Below are 20,063 nucleotides of genomic sequence, written 5' to 3' on the forward strand. Positions count from 1 at the left end.
GCGGCCAAACCTGGAAAAATGGCAAAATGGTATAGTTGCAAAGCGACCAAAAGAGTCTAGGAAGTTTGTCAGACTAATTGATGAAGTGAAGCTAATAAAAACCATGTAAAAATGTAAAATGATTATTTACCAATAAACATTATTTAGACGAGCTGCGTAAAAAAAATATGAACAGTAAAAAGATTAAGCTTAAAATTTATTTTTATTGATTTCCATATCATTTAACCAAAATCATATCATAATTTCATTCGATGACGTAATATAACTTCAATTCCGTTTAAAATTTATATTGTATTAATATTTTTTTTAATTTATTATGCTAATGATACTTTTGAGTTTGCAATGAAACCTCTTTCAACATCAATATATTTGAACTTTCATACATTTTCATACATACATATATTCAATTCGACTCATTTGTACAGTCGGCGAAAACAAAATTTATGCTCAGACTTTTCACGACCGTTTTTTAACACCTGAAAACATTTTTTAGCTTGAGCCTAGATCTTAACGCCACTGTTTATACAAAAATAAAACAGTTGGAGAAACTGCGGAACGATTAAGAGCGGATCGCGTAATGCGAATCATCAATTATCGAGCGCCCGTGGGATTATTACAGGACTGAACCTAACTTGCTTGCGGATAAATATTTTTCCTCGCTTAGAGCGGAATTTTTTCCACCCCCAACAGTCCGTTTGAGTAATGACAGCCACCTTGAAATTGGAAGGGTGATTTGCATAGATTATTGGCACCGAGAACGATATTAATACATTTCGATCAGGAGCAGATTCGACCCCACGATCCGACCTCGTCATCCTCTTAATAGAAATTAATGCTTCCCTCAGATTCGGCTTCGCATAATTGAAACGCTCGTCCTACAAACATACATTTGCAAATGTGTGCATATACGCGTAGGTTCTATTGTAAGGGTGTAATTTGACCCTTGTATTATCTTAGGGGTACCGTTTCTCTGACGTAATGAGCCGGAGCTCAGGCACAAATTGTCAAGTTGTTTGAACGGGCTAACGATTCTCTTACAATAATACTTAAATATAATATTTGCATTGCAAGCCAAAAGGAGGCTAATCCGACCGATAAAATAGATACTTCACGTTGAAATTTCTATTTATATACACTATAACTACGGCATATCTAAGGTACCCCGCTCTTGCATGTGTACCATATATGTAATATAGTAATTAACCTGATTCTATGGGTCTAATTAAGAATCCCATTGAAACGTGATATATGTAAAACTGTGAAACTATAACAATAGAATCACTCTGCAATATGTTAATTTCATTAATTAAATTTAAGAGAATTTATTCCACTAAATAAATTACAATTTGAGATCGTTTAAAATGGATTCATTAGGGCCGATTAAAACAAGACATTTGAAAATAGAAAACATTTTTTCAACTTTTTATTTAATTTCGGTTTTAATAAAATATTTTATTAGTATAGACGCAGGGCTTCCCAAACTATGTACCGCTGAACCTGAATAGGTGTTCCATGACAATTCGGAAAGGTTTTATACACTGCAACACAATTAAATATCTCCTACTTCATATTGAAAATTAAGTGATGATGTCACAGAACTAGCTGTAATACTAGTATTTTTTCGTTACACATATAATAAAAGTATTGAAGAAGATTTACTTATGTGCGCTTATTTAAATGGACAAACTACAGTAGAAGACATATTCAACTGTATTAATTATTACATCACAAACCAAGAAATGGGTTGGGAGAAGTGAATTGATATTTGTACAGATGGTGCTCGAGCAATGGTAGGAAAGATGAAAGGTATCGCATATATAGAAAATAGCTACAAGATCCACTAGCAGACATTGTATTTTGAATAAGCACTGGTGACTAAAAAAATTTCCACAAATTTAAAAAATGTTATGGATGAAGCCGTGAAAGTGATAAACTATGTTAAATCAAGACCACTGCAACCCAGATTATTTAAAATTTTGTGCGATGAAATGGGTAGTGGATACAAAGCACTTGTATTTCATACTGAAGTGAGATGGTTATCCAGAGGCAAAGCATTATTGAGACTTTATGAACTTCGAAGTGAGTTATTGCTCTTTTTGAAGGCACAAAATAATTCAGGACAAAATTTTGTTTCAGTTTTAACAAATCCTTCATCGTTGATAAAACTTGCATATCTGGCAGATATTTTTACCGAGTGCAATGAACTTAACTTATCATAACAAGAAATAATTATTCTAATTTTTAATACAAGAGATAAAATATACAATTTTGGATTTCATCAGTAAAATCTAACAATTTCGATTGTTTTCCTGCCTCACATGAATGTTTGATTGAATTAAATTTTAAAATAGATGAAGAAGTTTCTAAAGTATTTTACGGACACCTACATAACTAGAAAAAAACTATTTTGCAATACTTTCCGAAAACTAGTAAGGAAGATTCCTGGGTTCGGAATCCAATTTCTGTGACAGCTAAACCAGTAGGCTTAAGCGCAAATAAATATGAAAATCTAATTGATTTAATTAGTGACTTTGATTTGAAACAAAAAAACAAACATCAACCTTTAAATGGTTTCTGGGCGAATTTGTCAGAATAGTTCTCCAATTTTTCAAAACAAGCAATTATTTTTTTACTACCATTTTCTTATTATACTGCAACGAAGTCAACGAATGCAACTTTACGTCATTAAGTTCTTTAACGATTCATATTTTTATGTCTATATTAAATTATAGTTTTATATTTAAAACTAATTACTAAATTAATAATGTGTTTCAATAACATTCTTTTGGGTTTGCTGCAAATTATTACAAACCACCCGGCTGCATGGTCATTTCGATTGAATTTTAATTGTTTGAATTTCAGCATGTACGAAAGAACGAGAAATTCATGGGTTTGCGCAGATGACACTTTGATGTACATTGATGATTGGCAATTCTTAAAATTGAGTTGGATCTTTCTGGCAAGTTTAAAATGGCAAAAGCCGAGACAAAGGTATGAAATGAGAATGCAGCGAAATGAAATGAAATGCCCGCTTGGTTTGCAATCGTTTGTTGCGCAGGGCATTCTTTTAAATTTTTACTTTTAGGAATTACCCAATCCAAAAAATAAGCTAAGTGTTCCGTTAAAATTTCAGTTGCAGAAAAAGTTTGGGAAACCCTATTACAGAGGTTTCAAATACTACAAATTCATGACTAATATCTACATAATAGCAAAGATTTTTAAATGGAAAAGTTAAATATTGTTTGACCTCATTAAACTTTGATAGCGAAATCCTTGATTATTAACGACAATATGAATACATAATTTTCCATTAAGAACTTGTCAACAGATGTGTCAGAATTAGTCTTATTTATTTATAGAACTAATTCCTGCATATATGTATGTACATTTTGTCGTATTAATATAATGCGATCGCGTAACTTACTTCCCTTATTGCGTAAAAGTTAGGCGAAATTCGCACACATGCCATATCCGGAAATCGGTAAAAGTACTGAAAAGTTTCCCCGGAAAGGCATTCATGGTCATTAGAGGTTGCCATAAAAATTTCGGCAATTCATCACGTGCCTCCGAACAATTTCTATAAAATATTGATGTAATTCACATACGCACAAATGGCAGTTTCGAAAAAGCTAAACGACAGCAATTAAGATCGAATTATGAACGACATTGACTAATATCCGCTTCGGACATATTATACAGTCAAATTTAGCCTTTTGAGAAATAGTCTACCGACATAATTTTCAGGCCAAGGTTTAAAATATTATAATACAAGCAATCGAGCTGAAATCGTTCCACAACATAATACAATATTTACGATAAAAATTGTGGGAAAAAGATTTTCTTGAAAATTCCAATGACATGTCTTGGTACTAAATATAATACACAAATGAATTTATTTTTAAAATCTACATTTTCCAATATAAAATAGTCACTTTACATACATCTATCATATATTACAAAACTTCGTTTTTATTTCTCTACTTTTAACGATCAGAGCAACGCCGTGCAATTCGACTCATAAAACAAAAACCGACCAAAAGCGATGATGGCATAGTGTCAACTATTTGTCTGTGAATATTAAATCGCTCAAACTAATCAATCACTATTTGTGAATGACAAACTGAAGCGTTCGGTCTGAAATTGAGGCACGTCCTTTTTTGGAAAATTTGGCTTTTCATCTACATATTTCCCCATCACAACGGAATATTTTGTAATATATATAGTTTTCAAACATGAGGATGCATATAAAAACAACAGCATATAAATATATCAGTACATATATTGTATACACAGTGCAGTTACTAAGTAGGTGCAATTTTTTCTTGTATAGGTATTATAAAAGGTAGTACATATATCGTTTTTTATTATCAAAACTAATTGGCTCAAATATAAACCTCGCCTATGAAAAGCTGCATACATATGTATATACATAACCAGCAACATAAGCAGTATTATTTATAGTATAACTAGTAGTTTTGCCCGGCTTTGCTCAGTATTTGTAATATAAACAGCTTAAATACGGCGAATCTAATAGTAAATATGCATTTGTCTTTTTATTAAATTTATTTGAATCGACAAAAATACAATATTCAACCAATTGAATTGTCGTCATATAAATTTTGTTTTGTTTTTGAAGTTCCCAACCAAACAGACTAACATAATTACATACATACAGTCTCTTATGAAATTATATATTAGATACGTAAGCATTATATGTTTAGCGTATAATGCTTTCAACTGAGGGGTCATGGGATCAATCCTGTCCCAGTGCTAGGTATGTGACTCCAGGTCGATCGCTTCCTATCAGAGTTTGCCAATTTTTCTGATTTAATTTAAACGGCTCTAACAAATCGACAACCTACATATATCGCAAAATTCGAGCTATCGGTATCTCAAATTTGCCGATATACATATGTACATATATATTACTCCAAAAATGATTTTTTTTCAAATTTATCCATAGATATCTCTATGATGCTCTTTAAAATTGCTTTACAAATTGTTTATTGAAGTTTATAATTAACCATAAAGGCGCATTCTGTAATTCCTTGTTACGGGGACGAGTAGGAGACGTTAAAATAGTCACAGATCAATGGTTATTCTTTTAATAGCAGTATATAATAATAAGACGGTCAAACACAAGTAACTAGTAACACAGTTAAATCAGATGTTATTAGCTAGGCAATTAAATTACAAGTTACATGTAAGATAGTTGAATCACAAGTGCTTAGTTTGGAAATTAAATTACAAGTAACTAGTTTGAAAATGCTACCACAAGTAACTAGATTGAAAATGCTACCACAAGTAACTAGATTGAAAATGCTACCACAAGTAACTAGATTGAAAATACTACCACAAGTAACTAGTAAGGCAGTTTAATCACAAGTAACTCTCAACACAATCCACATCAGTATTTATACAATAATACATAAACAATACTGAAATAAGATTGAGCTGGTAAACATAAATAGTGATAATGATATTTATGTGCAGTTTAACAATATTGTTGCAGTCAAAGTTGGACTTCAACATAGTTATGATATGATAATTAAAGTTTAAAGACCATTCAAATATACCACATAACATCCTGTAATTAATTCTTGGTATATGTATGTACATATATACATATGTATAAAAAAAATAAGGAGTTGTGGGTTCAATACTTGGCCCAGTATTGCTAGCCAGACCTTGGATAGACTCCAGTTCAGTCGTTTTAAATCAAACCGTTTCAATAAAATCAGATAAATTGGCAAGCTTTGATAGGAAACGATCAACCTTGGAGTCACATATCCATAGTCTGGCTAGCAGCACAGCCAGGGATTGAACCAGAACTATACAATTCAAAACATCACACGCTAACCATTGATCTATGCTGCTGGCTGTGTATACCATTGTAATTACATTTGTACAAAAATTTGACCATACGTGTTGCCTTAGGGCAACCAGTCAGTAAATGTATGTAGAAATAAATAAAATAAAAATGTATGTAAAAAACAAGAATGTATATACGAAACTAATTTTACGTATATGTATAAATGAAGTCGTTGAAATACATACAATTATTAATTAGGTTACAAATTCCATCTATAATATTAACATATCTAAAGAGGACTATCACCAAAACCGAAATTCACAATCATAAGGCTTCACGACTTGATAATTAAACCGCACAATTGCGAATTTCCTACATATGTACACACATACATACGTATAAAGATGCAGTGTAGGGTTCTCAACTGTTTGCAGCTTTTTAATATCGAATAATAATTGATGAAATATTCAAATATTAGAGCATTGCAACGCAATCATTTTAAATGTGTTCGCGTCGCCACATGCGTTGTTAGGTTAAAACAATTGAATAATTTCAAATGTGTTCGCCGCCTGCATTTTTCCGACACAATATAATTACTGTAATTTAATTTGATTATTAAGTATTAATTTAAAATTGAAACATTCACTTATCGAAACACATCGAGAAACAGGAACGAGAACGAAAATTGCATGCGTTATTGTGGCATTGCAACGCATGCCAGGTTCATATATAGGTATAAATATAAGACAAAATTTTTGAAACAAAATAAAGACGCATGGAAAAGGACTATGGATTGTTAGAACGGCATTATCGGCACGGCACGGTCGCTCGGGTAAATATAAAATTTTACAGTTAAGTTATTAAGATGTATTTTTTATATTAGTTAATAGCTGAAATTATATGTATATAAATAACTAAATAAATATTGAAAAATGACTACCTCTATACACATTACCATAAAGTCAGCAGTATGGCTTAATGATAGCGTGTATGTTTAGCACCAAGTGATCAGTGGGTTCGATCCGCCATACTGCTGGTTAGATTTGGGGGTATTTATGACTCCAAATCGATCGTTTCTTATCAGAGTTTGCCAATTTTATCTGATCATTGTTGAAACAGTTCCTTAAAATTGGCAAAAAAATCATCTTTCCTGTTGTCACAAATCTTCTGTATTTATTGTGTGTATAGTTTGTAAAAATTATGTACAAAATATAAATCCATAGATGTCTCATTTAATATTTGATCACATCGGCCAATTTTTTTCGTGATTCATGAAGTTCAATAATATAATTTATGGCAGGATATCACGTCAAGCTCACTCCTCATTTTTTGTAAATAATAACGACAGTTTTCTCAGAATTTGCACACCATCGTCTCTACTGGTATACTGTTTACAATTGTTTTTGCGACAGTGGCAGATAGAAAAAAACTATAGATAGATAGATGGCAAAAAAGTTCTTGAGACTAGCATGTGTACACACACGAAAGTTGGATAGCAAACGTTATCTACCATTTTAAAGCAGAAACAAATAAATACTTAATTGTTCAGTGATTAAAGCCCGAATAGGATAATGATCAGACAAACCTAAAAATTTTTGTCGAAAAATTTTGAAGTATATATTATTATTATTTTATGCGTTCTTTCTAATTATTATCTATTAATTATTATTTGACCGTAGTAAAACCCACCATGCCAAAAAAACACCAGTGGAAAAACTATTACGTTGGTTACGGATTCACTTGTACAACAGAAAAATATGGTACACAACGACCTCAATGCAACTTATGTTCCAAGATGTTCTTAAACCATCAAAGTTTCAACAATGTGCATGTGTGGTGAATCTCGAAGTCAAAGAAGGCTCGATTTGATGCCAGTGGTACAATCAAAAAATTATGTGGCGCAACAATTCAAAAGCCCTTGTTAAAAGTGTCCTATCATGTGGCATATCTGTGCGCTAAGAAAAAAAAGCTTGCAATAAATGTATTTTTCTAAATTAAAGATTCCAAAACTCATTTTTCTAGGGGGTGCGGAACATATTTTCAGATTCAAAGTGGTGCGGCTCACTGAAAAGGTTAAGAACCATTGCTTTAGATGAAAATGGGGCGAAAATTCGAATATTCGATTGAGAACACTAATGCAGTCCCATGTATCCTCGAGTGTATGGAGCTTGTATTTTTGCGGTTTCGCATAGTGACATAATGGCATAATGGTTAGGTGCTCGTGTTGAATTACCATTAAAGCTCGCCGTACAATTATTGGGTACTCAAAACTGTGGAGAGGGGACGAGTTGCCTCCCGTTAATTGGTTTTTGTGCGGAAATAGAATCCGGCATGTGCGTCAGGGTATTGCCAAAATAATTTTGAACTTCAACAATTTGACTTTCCAGTCGCCTCATTATTGCATATTAAATAGACTTCGATAATTACACGATGTAAACAAACGGCCGCGCTAAGTGGCGAACGAAATTGGAACGAAAAACAATTACGTATTATATGTATAATGGGCGTTGCGAGTGAGGCGTTGAAACGGCTGATTGTAGATTTTCAATAATTCGCGTAATTATTTTGATTTATTAATTATGGCGGTAATAATTTTACGCCCCTGTCGTACAATTAAATTTTCACGGGAAATATTATGAAAATAGCATCGGTTTACGGGAGAAAATGGCGTTGATTACTAGACTGCGATAACTTATGAGTAACCGTTATACAATTTCAGCGTGTTGTGATATCAATTTCAATATATAAGGACTTAATAAAATATTTTTAAATTTATTTTATTTCAATAAAACATGTACACTCGCCTTTAACCTTTGAAGGACGGAGCGTCGAGATCGAACGAGTGTCCCGAGCCGGGGTCGAGTAAGACCCCAGTATTTTTTAATCAAAATACAGCTTTTCTCAATACAATTGGCTTCAATATATATCTTATTAATCATTTTATACATCAACATAAAAACGTTTTAGTCCTATAGCATGTTTTTGACTATTTTTGTATTAAAAAATAACGACAAGCATCAATACGCAAACGCACATAGGTAAGGCCAACAGGCGACTACATGACTCAATAGCCACGCGCCAAAAGCGACGAAAACAATAGCTTACGAAAGTATAGCTGTCTCTTTCTCTCGCATTGATTCATCGATCAACAAGAATATGCAAGCGAACAGTCAAAAACACGACTTATCGCTACCGCCTTTAAATCATACTTTGGAATGTAGAAATGTATAAATGTATTTTTTTACGATGTACCCCTTTTCTAAATCATACAAAATCTATTAACATATTACAACACGCTGAAATTGTATAACGGTTACTCATAAGTTATCGCAGTCTAGTAATCAACACCATTTTCTCCCGTAAACCGATGCTATTTTCATAATATTTCCCGTGAAAATTTAATTGTACGACAGGGGTGTAAAATTATTACCGCCATAATTAATAAATCAAAATAATTACGCGAATTATTGAAAATCTACAATCGGCCGTTTCAACGCTTTACTCATAACCACAAAAATATTTCCAGCGATGGAAAAAAAGCTCTTCTAAATAGTTTCGGTAGAAGTTGATTTTACAGTTTAAAGATATAATAATTTTTTAATTATCTTTTTTTCATCTCTCAGTATGTTTTATCGGTAATTGGACTATTCGTCACATTGGGGTGGTCACAAAGACAATTTTTGCCATGAAAATCGCGAATACACAATATTTGGCACTCAAGTTCTCGTTACTATGATAGTTATCGTTAGTATTATGGACTTTTCGGTTGCCAGATGTTCCGCTATAGAGATTTTGGTGGCTTTGTGACGAGTTATTTGTGACCAGTAATCACCGAACCGTTTTATCTGCGTTATTTTGTAGATTTGTCTTTGAAGACACCTCATTTAATTCTTCATTCATTGTCAAATACAATTGTCTCATATTCATTATCATCTAAACAAGTATTTTCCATTGTGGATTCGTCAATACCAGAAGTATAATATATGTTGTAATTTATAATACATGTAGTTTCATCGTAGGATACAAATTTTCCTTTATTATAACAGTTTTGATTGAAATATTTATCCGGGCATAAAAATTCCCGGGACACGGGACATCAACATTTCTATTTCTGCGAATTCCCGGGAATTTCTGTCCAGGGTCGACCTGGGCGAAACCCAGTATGTATGTATGTATTTATGTACATATGTGGTTTGTTTTCGATTCATGTAATTTTTTACTGGAACAAAATACACGAATTGTACAACTGAAGAGTCGGGGAATAATGTTTTATTTTGCAACTGATTTCAATACAAATTTATATGTAGAGTTTATTCTGCCTTGTTAAATTGACTTATGTACGTATGTAATAAATACGTATGAAATTCACGTACACAAATCAAAATTTGATCGGTAACAATACTACATCCCGTCAAATTGTGGCGTCGTATAATATCGTAATATAATTTAGAAAAGAATCTGAAGAAAGGAATTGCAAAAAAATGTGGTTTTGACGAAGAGAAGCAGAACATAGGTAGAGTAGGCGAAGAACGTCTGCTGAATAAGTAATGTGTTTCGGTTTTGTTATTACAATCGGATACCTGAGCCGAATACCTTCATTGTGACCACGGCCGAAAGGAATAGTCGGATTATAATTGGAAAACCTCTAAAGCACACGACGGTCTCGTTATCGGAGAAATCGTCTATACAGCGAGCGATACGCCCAAGTATTATGAAGTAATCTGATGAGAATGTGAAAACTTTCAAGCATTTTCCCTTTGGGGTAGAATAAAATGCAATCATATATATTTTTTAACTCTTTTCAATTGAAATAGCTCAAATATAAAGACAACGTTTCGTGAAAATATCTACATATATTAGTTGTTAATATTTGTAATTATGTAAAAACCGATTTATTGTACATATAAATTTATCAGTTCTTAATATTTGACTAATCCGTACGGAAACAATCTTCAAGATGTGAGTAATGTTTTGATTTGTACCTATCTTTTGGAGTTATCTGTACCTGTATGTTTTTCCACCATTTTTAATTTTTCGCAAGCTGGTATGGGCCAGTAGATACGTACATCAGAAAAATTCTAGAAATGGTACGAAAAGATGACCAGAATTTGAAAAGCTGTGATTTCTCCATATCAATCTATGTTAATAATTAATTTGCACATCATTTGGCTCATTGGATATATTTCTTAAATACATACATATATAAATATTTAAAAATTAAAAAAAAACAATCGTTATTATTGTTAATTAATGACTACTATTTCCATTTTTGAAGTATGGAACGCCATATGCTCGGCATAACGAGGAAAGACAGGAAACAAAACACGTGAGTGAGAAGTATTAAGTATAGATATAAAACTTGGACATTGAACACCGAGATGCTACACAAAGTAAAATGCACTCAAAGAAGTATGGAACGCTGAATGATTGGCTAACGAGGAAAGACAGGAAGCAGAATACGTTGGTGAAGTATTACAAGGGTAGTGGACATAGTGGATAAAGTTAAGAGATTGAAATGACAATGGGCGGGCCACGTGGCTAGAAGAATGGACGAAAGGTGGACAAAATAAGTGCTAGAATGGTACCCGAGAGAACGCAAAAGGTTAAAAATAAGACCGCAGGGAAGATGGAAATACAAAATTAGGTAAAAGTGTGGGGTGAGATGGATGAGAGTTCCACAAAACAGAGAAATATGGAAGCCTCTTGGAGAGGCCTTCATCCAGCAGTGGATGGTGAATGATTGTAGATGATGATGATGATCTCCATATTGAAGAAATTAAATATAATAAATATTTTTAATTTTATTTAATTAAAATTATGCATACGTTGTTTCAAAGAATCTTCTGAAAGCTGTTTTTCAATTATTATTATCTAATGAAATGAAGTCCTTCTTTTCTATATAGTTAAATGTGTAAAAACGAGATAAAAAATTGATTATCGATAAATTCATCAATAATATTCATATATATATTTGCTAAAAATATTTTAATAATTGCATATTTTTTCACAATTTAATACAGTTTCAAACAGCTAAAACTTCCTTAATAAATAATCAATAAAACATTCCACTTCATATGCACGTACGTTCGATATTTTAAACGAATTTTCACGCGACAAGTCGACTTTTCCGAACGGCCAGTGATATATAGAGCAATATTTAAACGCATAAATAAATATAACACGTGTACAATAGGATTGCCATTTGGAAAACCGGATTTTCACGGTTTACTTCTAAACATCGACATTTTGAATAATAAATACAAACCCGAGAGTAGATTTAGCGTCGCCCACCGACCTTGCGATACAAATCGTTGCGCTTGCCAAGACATTTTTCACCATTTTCACGTTACATTGAACACGTGTATAACGCGCTCGTTAATATTCATTAAAGTCGTTGCGAATAAGTACGTAGCACTTATCGATTGCGAATATTAAAAAAGCCACGTATTACATCGTACTCGGTATTTTTTTTATTATTATTTAAATACACGCTTTAGCATGTCGATGAATATTTGGAATTGCGAGTTAATACCCATTTTCGATCATTGTCTATTAATTTTGATTCACGGTAGAATATTTGTTCCCCATTTTGTTTATTATTAATATAATAATGATAAATCAATACGGAAGATATTTAATCAAGATTGATTAGGCATCAGACGTTGCACGGATACAATCTCTAGTTAGATGTCAAATCAACATTTACATACGTTGATGGATATTCATCATTATAAATCGGCCAGATCCCATCTGTTTGTTAAATACAATTAATATAAATAATTATCACCTTATTTATTACATTTATAAGTATAACCTTATTTATTACATTTATAATTATAAACTTATTTATTAAATTTATAATCATAACCTTATTTATTACATTTATAATTATCCCTTCAATATTTGAAAGAAATATTTTGAATACAATCAAGTAAATTCAAATTTAATTCAAATAAAAAACGGGATATTATTAATAATGTAATTTTTCCATTACATATTCGATTTGACCCTATATATCATATATATAAAGACGGTAATCTGTGTGTGTGTGTGTTTTTGTCCTAACTCTCGCCGAACATAATGAACGAATCGATAAAAATCGATAAATTCATTTTTCGACGAAACGACTTTGTCGCGACTCGAACCGATCACCCCAAATAGCCTGAATATAGGTCGAAATTGAGCTAAAGTCACGAACATCACGCCAAATCCAATTCCCGATTTCGTCTTTTTTTTTAAACATTAATTGAAATATTCCTTCTCGCCATATAAAAATACGTAATTTTAATAATTTCATTTAGCGAGGTTTTGAACCATTTTTTTATATATTTATTTTTAATTTAATTTAAATTTAAATTTATATTATTTATATTTTGACGATATTCGAGAAAAAAATTGATTTCATTCACCACGGGCACCGGGAATCGAACCTCGGACCCTCCGATCCAAACGCAATGTTCTCAAGAGCCCGCGCCGCACGCCATATCCTCGCCCAGAATACGTGTTGTAAATACACATCATATGTATATGCACGTAATTTGTTATGTGTAATAATAATATTCAATGTTACGAGGTCAATGACCGTTTGTGTTTAATCGGAAAATATTACATTTTGTTAACTTTAATTAACATTTTGTTAACGTTAACTTTAAGAATTAAAAATTATTACAAATAAAGAATTGAAAACTATCTATGAGAGTCTACGAAAATAACGGGTCCGGTTCCGGATTTTTTTTTTAGTTTTATACGAGTATATGTATAATAATTTTATACCCATGCGATGATATTTCATCGGGCTATTCACTAGTTATACTATAAAGATGCTTAAGAACATAAAACATATTCGAACTGAGTATAACCTTACATATATGAGCATATTCTCAAAAGCATGCAAAATCTTATTACTTAACTAAAAACGGATAAATAACTGAGGTAAATTTTCGTTATTGATAAATTTTTGGAAACAACAGAAAAAGACAAATATGAATCTACCAGACTGGAAACAGTATTTCGTACCTTTAAAAATACAGAACCTTATTTAAATATTAACACAATTACGATCTTTAAACATAATGAATAACAAACATTATGAAATCGAAAATCCACAACCCATAACGTTTATTATGTTAAAAAAGGCAATAAGTTAATAAAACAACATCTACACATCCACAATTATAAAATTTGCTACCTTTTTATGAGTGGGCTATTTAATTATGCAAATCAACTCATTAAATTTGAAAACGTAAGCTCAACATACGTACATACATATTCTCGATAATGCCATGTAAAATTATACGACCTTCGTTTAACCCGGAATCAACTGAAGCTCCGCAGCTTGCAACCCTCAACGTGTACCTTAATTTACCATTTTTTACATTAAATTACACGTAAACGAACATAAAGACAAGGGTTGCGTATAAATGTTTGTTCGATCGGTGGGGTTTTTCACGAGAGGGACCGTTTTGGCAATGTCAGCCCAAAAATGAAGTAAAACTCAAGCACCGTACATAAGTCGAGGATGGCTCACTTGCACATTTCGTTTTATTAAAAATATATTATACAAGCTAAAGTTACATACATATTATACAACAAAAAATGAACTATTTCTTTCTTTTAAAAGCTTTTATCTCGCATGTATTTCAATGCAAATACAATTTTCAATAAAAGAGTCATATACTCGCATTTATAAAAAGAAATTTACCTCTTCCATTTTATGCATTTTAAATTTATATATTATACGTGCCTGTGTTTTCTAAATAAATATGCAATCTGTGATATTGAAGTACTTTATGTAATGAAGTACTTTACGTAAATGAATATGTAAAGCCAGGTGTCAAATAGCTATTTGAAATTTACAATCAATCCATACGATTTAAAATTTTTGAGACATTTTCATTCCTATCATCTCATTCATGATTAAACTTAGTGTTCCTTCTCGAAAAAAATGCTAAATTGAGAATTCTCATTTCTCGAGAAATTTTATAAATTTTTAAATTTTTAAATGCTTTTTCATATTACGAAATTATGTTCAAAATACATATTATATCTATTTTAATAGCTACTGATCTACTGATCATTTTCTATTTTAAAATTTAATTTAATTTGGTTAGTAATCATAGTACTATATTATTCTAATGTTAATCTACAGCATAATAGGAAAAAGAGCTCAAAAACCTATTAACAATCCTTATAAATTCTCCTAATACATCTAATACATAATATTAATTAAATACTCTCTAAAGTCGATGATCTAAAGCAGATTGTGTTTAGGTAATCTGTGTTTATATCTGCGGAATATTATATATGGCATGCAGTTTTTTCAAATTAGTATATATGGGTGTATTATAAATTATTTTTAGGGATTTATTTTGTATTACTTGGAGCTTGGAAATGTTAGTATTAGAGGCGTTATTCCATACAGGTGAAGCATAGGTTAATAATGGTAATATGAGCGCGCGATATAATTTTATTTTATTTCGAGTTGATGAAGAACTATTAAAAGTTACATTTAAAAGAGTGGGTTTATACCTAATGTACATACGTCTTAGAAGGTTTTAAATAAGAGGTCTGACTTTCGAACGTGCCTTATCTTATGTTCTTTTAACATCATATTTTGACTACTTTCTGAAATGATCTTTATCTCATTTTGACCTGGACATTGGAAACGCGTCAATCTTTAGAAATATGCAAACAATATTATCTGACTACCCAAAATTATCCTCTGAATGCATACATATACTGTATTTTTTACCTGATTTTATTTCTATTACTCTACCCAACTGGTGGTGTCATCTTTGCTTTGGTGATTATAGAAACCTCTCCGATAAAAAGAAATAAGACGTGGAAATTGACAGAATGCAATACAAAATGAATACAAAACTTACATTTCAATAATGCGAAAACATATATTTATATTCTTGAATCCAATAATATCGAATAAAAGACACTTTACTGTGTTATATACATTTTTTCATTTATCAAAATTTCTTGAGAATTCTCGAGAAATTTAAGAAGTTAAATTGAGAATTCTTATTTCTCGACAAACGAAAATCATCGATAAATCAGAATCACTAATTATACTCTTAATAGTTATAAAATAAATTTACGCGATAGTGTGATGAGATGAACCAATAAGTAAAAAAATAAGAAGAGACTGGTAAAGGCTACAGAGATATTTAATACTAAAAGGATCTACCTATTTGCAATTTCAGACAAGTCTTTAATCATGACTTATAAACTATTTTAATTTGAAAACCAAATTATTATGGGCTTTAGAGAGAATCAAAGAGGAACATGTATCTAAACAAATTAATCGAGCAGTTAAATTGAATATGAAAGAGTTCATAAATTAAATAGCATATTTAAATACAATTTAAATATTTTATTTGGTATATTCACTTCAAAAAATCTACTTTAATAATTAAGGCTGTGGAGTCGGAGTTGAAGCATTTTAATCGGATTCGGAGTCGTGAGATATCAATTGAATTCAACTCCTTATAATTATTTTCTTTATTACGGTATGTGTCAACTAGTCTCAATTTTATCGAAGTAAATTTACTAATAAATGGACATGTAAATAATATCTTTATATAAATCAGGAATTCAAATTATATAATAAATAAAATCGTTGAATCCCACGTTGTGCTGTGCTGTAGCCAAAACCGATTTTTTCCTTCGTCTCGAAATTTTTTTTATTTTCATTTTTACTCTCATATTTTTTTTGTTAAACTGATTAGTTCGTGTTTGAAATTCATACACATACACTATGAATGCATACTCAATTTTTATTTATACCTATTTCGTTATCAATAATTGAATAAATTGGGTAACGTGTCAATTTTGAGTGGTTTTTTTGTATCCTTTATTTTTTATATTCTGAATATCGCTATTATCGAATGAATTATAATTACAAACGTTAGCAAGAAAAGTCGATCTTACTAAAACATTCAATTTGGAGTTCGAGTTGGGGTATGCAAGTGCCCCAATTTTTACGTTTTTCGGAATAACTATATGGTTTTCAAAGCTATACACCCTATATTTCTTGTATTACTAGAATGAACTACAAGAAATTTATATTAATAGGTTTTGTATGATTTAGAAAATGTGTACATCGTAAAAAAATACATTTATACATTTCGACGTTCCAATGTATGATTTAAAGGCAGTAGCGATAAGTCATGTTTTTAACTGTTTGCTTGCATATTCTTGTTGATAGATGAATCAATGCGAGAGAAATAAACGGCTTTATTTTGGTAAGCTATTGTTTTTGTCGCTTTTGGCGCGTGGCTATTTTGTCATGCAGTCGCCTGTTGGCCGTACCTATGTATGTTTGCATGTTGATATTTGTCGTTATTTTTTAATACAAAAATAGTCAAAAACATGCTATAGGACTAAACCCTTTTTATGTTGATGTATAAAATGATTATAAAGATATATATTGAACCCATTTGTATTGAGAAAAGCTGTATTTTGATTAAAAAATACTGAGGTCTTAGTGGACCCCGGTTCGGGACACTCGTTCGATCTCGACCCTCCATCCTTCAAAGGTTAATGAATGCAGAAAACTATAGTAATTCGTTATAAGCATTTATAATGTACCTATTATTTTATTGCTAGTATATAAAGGCACTATAACTACTGTACATGAAGAAGAAAATATGGACAAGTCGAAATAGAATAACATCAAATTATTATACACAAAAAATTAAACAGTCTCATAGATAAGAATTATTTAAGTATTAACATTATTACTATATATAACAACTAATTTTATCAATATATGTACATATGTATATGAGTCAAGAATAATAATAATAATAATAGTCAAATGGTTGAGGAAATTCACTCAGACGTCACGACCATTAATACCCAGCATTGTACACTCGAAAAACACCATAAGTAGAATCAAACAAACCTCATAGAGGCTTCTATTCAATTACCGTGAAGTTCAAAAAAGGATACCGCGTTTTTCCATCCACTTTATAGACGCCAGTTAAGAGGTATGTGCGCAGGGTGAGGGATGTGGTGTGTATTGAGCCGCGTCGATAAATATGAAAAGACCCCGCAGCGTTTACTGGGGTCGTATTAGCAACCCCACAAACGACCCCAAACCCTACCCTCTCAGTCTAGTACTTCTACGTAATATGTACATACATAGACACAAGTATGTATTATATGTCATATTTCTTTGGAGAAAGACGCGGACCAAACTCAACGGACCGAATCGTTCGTGGCCGTGGTCGGCGTTGTCGTTAGCGTGGAACCGTCTGTATTTATTATATTGTACTGTATGTGTATACATATATAAACATACATATGCATCTATTGTATATATGTGTGACACAATGGCGTTTTTGTCCGTTGGAAAATATTGTCAAAGGTCAACGGTGTAAGATACGCCACAGCCGGAGCATAGAGACCCTTGTGGTGATTTGTTTTTGGACATGTATAATATCTATACACACATACATACATACATATTATATATATTCAATGGTATTTAATATCTTTATTTTAAAATTTCAGGAGTTCCTCAAGGTTCTCACCTTGGACCACTTCTGTTTATTATTTTTATTAATGACCTAATTCCCCTACTGAAGTGTCAATGCTTACTTTATGCCGATGATCTTAAGGTTTTCCATCCTATCAATAGTGAGTCGGATTGCTTAAAATTACAATCCGACATTGATATAATATCTGAATGGTGTAATGTAAACCTTATGCATCTCAATATTTCTAAATGCTTCTCATTGACACTTTCCAGAAATCGTAACCTAATTGACTTTACTTACAATATTAATAACGTAGATCTTACAGCAAAAAATTGTGCCAGAGACTTGGGTATACTTATAGATTCCAAACTATCATTTAATGAACATATTAATCATATTGTTACTAAATCTTATAAACTCTTGGGATTTATTTGCCGAGTTGCGAAGCCCTTTAAGAATCCCCATACTCTGATTCTACTCTATTACAGTTTAGTTCGTAGTAATATGGAGTATGCCTCAATCATATGATCTCCCTATTACCAAACTCACATTGAGCATTTAGAAACAATCCAGAAGCGTTTTTTGCGCCATTTATCCTTTAAGACTGGTCTTAAAAAACTGTTACCATCTTATAATGACAGACTTTCTTTTTTCCATATTGCAAGTATTGTCTCAGCGTAGAAGGGTTTCTGATTTGTTAATTTTATATAAGATTGCTAATGGTATTCTTGACACATCTGTTTTAAGCGAGATTAATTTTAACGTTAATCGCCCGATTCACCAGATGCACAAATCTTTTTTATCCACCAATTTGTCAAAGCAACACCTCTTTCAATAGTGCAATTGTTCGTATATGCCGTATTTACGATAGCTTAGATGATTGTCCTGACCTCTTTAGTGACTCTTTTGGTATTTTTAGGACAAAGGTGAAGAAAATAATATGTGGTTGATTTGCTTCTTCACCCTTATAGTCTTTCTTTTTCTTTTTTACTTTATCTGTATCCTTTTCTTTATCTGTTTCTTTTCTTTTTTTTTAATCTTGATGTTTTTGTAATTTTACTTTTTTATATCACCATGTGGTGCTCACTGTAAATGGAATATTATATTTTTATTTATGTTTATTATTATTTTTTGTCTCATTATACAACTTTCTTTTATATTTTATTCTGTATGTGTGCCTATTTAAATAAAATAAAATAAAAATAAATAAAAAATAAAATGTTTAGTGAATAATTTTCTAAGGATATAAAAAAAATTGTGCATTAAACTAGAGCTTCATTCGTCTATTTGAGGGTGTAAATATTGTTGCACAAAACAAGTCGGCTATGAAATCACCATTAATCCAATATTATCACCGAACCGTATGATAATTTTGGTAGAATTTTAAGACAGCGTGTTCAGTTTTAAAAAATATATATATATCTTATGCGGTATTATGAAAAATTGGCGGAGATACAAAACATCCGAATTTATTCGTCATACTTTTTACCCCTTTCTAGTACCGTAAATTGATGTGTTTTAATTCATACACAGATACAATCTTTAATTGTATACTTGCGTATCGAAAGAGATAAAACTGTTCTCATAAATATTGCGAAAATTCTGCGTGTTTTATCATAAGATCAGACACTACACAACGTATGAATATGCGTAAAACCGTAATTACAATAGTTTTCCCCAACGTTTTGTACTATATTATATTTTAACCGTGAAACATACGGTAGCATTCATTCGAATGCCTACAAGGTTGACCGGATATC

At 31.4% G+C, this 20,063-nt stretch overlaps 1 protein-coding gene across 1 annotated transcript in view; it reads right to left on the minus strand.

The window, feature by feature from the left end:
- The window catches only part of LOC143917635 (metabotropic glutamate receptor 4-like), a 195,678-nt gene that overhangs the window by 136,448 nt on the left and 39,167 nt on the right, over positions 1-20,063 (minus strand). The gene's annotated exons all lie outside the window — the stretch shown is intronic.

Source organism: Arctopsyche grandis, chromosome 10 (assembly GCF_051622035.1).
Source record: "Arctopsyche grandis isolate Sample6627 chromosome 10, ASM5162203v2, whole genome shotgun sequence".
NCBI classification, from domain to species: Eukaryota; Metazoa; Arthropoda; class Insecta; order Trichoptera; family Hydropsychidae; genus Arctopsyche; species Arctopsyche grandis.